The 4518-nt window shown below is 48.5% G+C and overlaps 1 long non-coding RNA gene across 1 annotated transcript; it reads left to right on the top strand.

The window, feature by feature from the left end:
* Nucleotides 1–494: 494 nt before the first annotated feature.
* On the top strand, nucleotides 495–3530 carry LOC112112050. The gene is made up of 3 exons (XR_003899954.1): nucleotides 495–535; nucleotides 1264–1352; nucleotides 3239–3530. It is a non-coding gene; the product is annotated as an uncharacterized LOC112112050 (long non-coding RNA).
* Nucleotides 3531–4518: the final 988 nt, after the last annotated feature.

Consider the following 4518-nt stretch of genomic DNA (forward strand, 5'->3'; position numbering starts at 1 on the left):
TCCCTTCCGTTCCCTTCCCTGTTTCTCCAGCCAGCAGCAGGAGGCTTTGCTGCCTCCCAGTGGTGCTGTGAAGGCGACTCCCCACCAGCCTTCTGTTTGCAAAGTGCTGCCTGTTCTCCGAGAGCAGCAGCCATTGTTCAGGACTCTCCATGTCCTCTTCCCTTAGCCCTTCGGAGGAGAACAGCCCTGTGCCCCTCCTGGAGAATCCCACGGTGAAGGAAATCGCTCAGAAGCATGGAAAAACCAGCGCTCAGGTGAGGGGGGGACAGCACTGGCCCTAGTGGTGTTTCTCTATATAGATGTGCAACATCCTATCTAAGCTACACGGGGGGGCGGGGGTTGTGGGTGCAGTGTGGAAAAACGGGTCTCTGTCTCTTCATGCTGACTGTGCTCCTCCTGGCCATCGCACCAGCCACGTATCCTGGCTCACCAGCTCCTGCCCTCTCCGCAGGTTCTCATCCGCTTCCACATTCAGAGGGGCATCGCCACCATCCCGAAAAGCATCACCCCAGCCCGCATCGTGGAGAACGCAGAGGTAACGGGGATGGCTAGCGAGCCGGGAGCCCTCTTCCGCTCCTGGCAAATGGCTGAGGTGTTACTGTCACCAGAGTGGGGTGAGACACTTCACACAAGCGACGGCTGGGGACTTGTACCAAAGCCGAGCTGTACCCAGCAGGATTTGAACGGCTAGTTCAAGGGACCCTTAAGTATTGCTAGCCTGAGGGTTAGCCCCTCTGTTCAGGGATACGCTCATAGGCCCTCCGCTTGGAGACCTAAGTGGGTTTGCTCCTCGTAGAATACACAACACAGAGCAACGTCTGGCTGTTAAACAGCCTGCGTTGGCTGTGAGAATAGCTTGTGGACCAGAAATCTGGGGGTGGGATTTTTGTCCTTTCACTGAGGAGTTGAGTGGGTGGCCATGCCCATCTGGTAGAGCTGTGCTGAACAAATGCTCAGGGCAGGGCACCCAACAGAAGATCTGCCCTTAGCCTCAGAGAGAGAGAGAGAGAGAGAGACGCAAAGGCCGGGGGTGAATTTCAGCACAGCAGCTTGAGACGCAGTAACCTCCCATGTGCGCGCTGGGGAAGTCCCATACCCTGCCATTCCCCGTATCCAGCCTCCTGGTCCCACTCAGACTCCAAGGGGCTGCATTTCCCAGCCTTACAGAATATCCGCCTGTCTTCCATGCTTTGCTGTGGACTTGTGTCTCCCGGCAGACTTGGGAGCCTGGGCTTGGAGTCAAAAGCTGTTTCTTCTGCGTAGGTATACGACTTTCACCTGACACACACCGAAATCCAGACGCTGGAAGGACTAGACTGCAACACGCGATTTATTAAATGGAACCTGCTGGGGTGAGTGAGTGAAACAGGCTCATCTAACTAAAAAAACTTAGCCCCGTGCAACTGTACTGAAGCCTTCAGAGCCCGGCTAACAATATTACACAGGGAAGCTTGCAGGCTAGGAAGCGGTGGGTGCTTTCAGTCATGTGGCACTGGATGGGGATGCAGGAGACCTGGGTTCTATTTCTAGCTTTTCCTCTGGCCTGCTGGGTGACCTGGGGCCAGTCACTTCCCATCCTTTGCCTCAGTTTCCCTAAATGCAAAATAGGGATATGATCCTTTGCTTTTCCTCCACAGGGCTCAAGGTAGACAGGCGGTAGATATTCAGTACCATCTACTCTTTAAGGATCTCAAAGCACCTTCCCAACGTTAATTAACCCACAGTGAAGTAGTTAAGGGACCAAGCCCAGCAGGGATTGTCCCCGTTAGCTTCAGGTGGGGTTGTTCCCAAGCCAGCATGGGTCTCCCCTATTATAAAGGGAGCTGTTTCCTCTCGGGTGCGAACCCATTCAGAGGCAAGGGATACATCACAAAGGTTTGAGCAACACATTGAAGCTCCAGTGTAATACGTGCGGAGTATTGCTATTGTTTATTTAAGCACTGACCGTAGGCTTGGCCCCTGTGCAATACACACAATCAAATCTTCCCTCGTGGCAGGGCTCGCAAATAAGGCCCCGATCCTGAAATCGGAGAGGCCAGCGTGGGACCCGGAGAGATTTCATCTGGGTGGAGGGCAGGGGTCAGTAGATGCATAACCCAAGCTAGGAGAATGTGGATTTGATGCTCTCTAGTGGCTGGTACACAGAGATGTTTCAAGCCGCTATAGAGCTGGTTAAAATATAAAACTGTGTCTTTCTTTCTGAAAATATGAGCAAAATGACCCCCACCCTGAAAATCTTGCTACAGAACTTCTGTCTTTTGACTATAGGAACATTGGAAAAATGTCCCCTTCCCTGTTTCCACTGAAAAGAGGGAATGGACCCCAAAAAGAGAACTTCTGGTTTTCAACAGCTGAAAATTTTCAATCAAATTACATTTTCATTTTGATCAAAAAGCCATTTTTTAATTGGGGAGGCAGCATTTTTGGTGAAAAATGCTGACCAGCTAAGGCGTGGGTTCTCAACCTTCCCCTACTGGGTCCCCTCTACCATCTAATCAAATCTAGCTCCTTATATAACACTTTTTTCAGCAGTAGATCTGAGAGGTCCAGATTCATGAAGGTGCTTAGGCATCCCAATGTCTTAAACCACCCCCCACCTCCCCCGGGGCCATGCCAACAAGTGGAATTCTCAGCCCAGCTTTGTGAATCTAGTCCAAAGTGACTTGCTTCAGAGTCATCCAAACAAAACCCACATCTCCCGTGTCCCAGTCTGCTCGGCCATGCTGCAGGAAGGGCAGGGATTTCACAACCAAACTCTGTTGGCGGCCCATGAAGTTGAGCCCCTTTTCGTCGTCAGAGGTTGATATTGCACTGGGGAAGTTAATGGGAGTTTTTCTATTGACTTAATTGGGAGCAGGATCAAGGCCCTTAAGTCTTTGAATGCAACAGGGGCTAAAACGCAGGATTGGCTCATCCTTTTAGTTGGAGAGATTCTGGGTTTAAACACCTCTGCTGGTGCAAGGTATCACCAGCAGATCCAGTTGCAGGATGGGCGCCTGACGGAACAGAATACACCGGCAAATCCAGAGAGGGATGGGCTTAGTTTATTTGTGGTTCTTTTAATTAAACTCATGGGTTAATGCATTTTAAATTAAAGGTTTGAATTCCAGTAAAATTCCCTACTTTGGCTATTCCTATCATCACCTGCACTGTTTGCTTCTTGAAAAAGCTTTTACATGGAAGATTCTGAATGGTTGTGATAATTATTTACTTAGGATGTATTTGTCTTTTATTCCAGGATGGAGACACACAAACACTTCCCATTCAGTGACAAGTAACTATCGCGGCCTAAAGAAATGGCAAGTCAGTCCTGGAAGATCCGGTTCCCAGTAAATCAACTGCATGTATTGGCAAGCTTTTGAAATGATCCATATGAGCCTCTCAAAATCCTTCTGAAAATGTCCTAGGCAAGGTAAACTAAAATCTACTTGCCTACCTGTACATTGGGGCTAAAACTAATTACGTTTTATTTGCCCATTTTAAATGACTTGAGAATGGAGGAGGAGAATTATACAAGGGTGATTTTAAATATTTGCTCAGGTAAGGGTAAGGGGGGGGAATCTTGATAAGCTATTTGTTCTCTGGAGACAGTTTCTAGATGTGGGGGTAAAGGATTAGACCCTTCTGTAAGGTTCCCCTGATTTTTTCTTTCAGTAACACAATAAAAACCAGCTGTCCAATGACCGCATTTAGCATTCCCGGGTTCATGTGTTGATTTTTCAGGGGACTTTCACCATGCACTGAACATACTGAGGTTTTGTTAAACAGCAGACTGTACCAACGCGCCTTTAACTTGATGCAACATGGGATTTGCAGTCTCCTGTTCAAAACCTTCAGCAATGTAAAGGCTTCAGCTATATTCTGCACCGCTGTGTTATAAATCATTTAGTTTACTGTGTGGGGAAGAGTCATACCAACCGGAATATTCCTATCAATTGGAGTCACAGACTTTTTTTTACTGTGGGCAGAATTCACTCCTGTACTGAAGACCAACCCGATCACTTCAGTCCCACTTAGGTTGTGCCTGTTCTGGCCCCTTACTCCTGATTAAATGGGATGTAAGTGAGGTATAGCCCTTGTGCTGGATAGCCCTGGATGCATAGGTGAATGTCTCTTGGAGACAAGAGTCACAGTTTTCACTGCATGTTGCTTACCTTTTGAGAAGCACCCTTTCCCTTCAAGTGCTCAGCAAACAGGCTAGTTCACTGTATGCATGTGCATAAAAGTCAGCCTGTCCTGATGGACTACTCAGTACAGCAAGCTGACCTTGACAGATCACTGTTTTTGCAACAGTCTTGCAGTGGACTTCAGTGAATGTATGGTCAGGCCCAGTATTAACTTGGAGAGACTTAAACCCTTTAATGTACATTAGATTTATGTGTATTTGGGTTTTTCGCCTTCCTCTGCAGCATGGGGCATGGGCAGTGATGAGCTGCCAAAATCTTAAGAACCAGTTCCCTACCGGGTCTTTGGCAGCACAGCTCTGGCAGCTGAAGGACTCGCCACCGAAGACCCGGT

This window comes from Terrapene carolina, unplaced genomic scaffold, assembly GCF_002925995.2.
Source record: "Terrapene carolina triunguis isolate 2854851 unplaced genomic scaffold, T_m_triunguis-2.0 Scaffold10609, whole genome shotgun sequence".
Classification (NCBI taxonomy): Eukaryota; Metazoa; Chordata; order Testudines; family Emydidae; genus Terrapene; species Terrapene triunguis.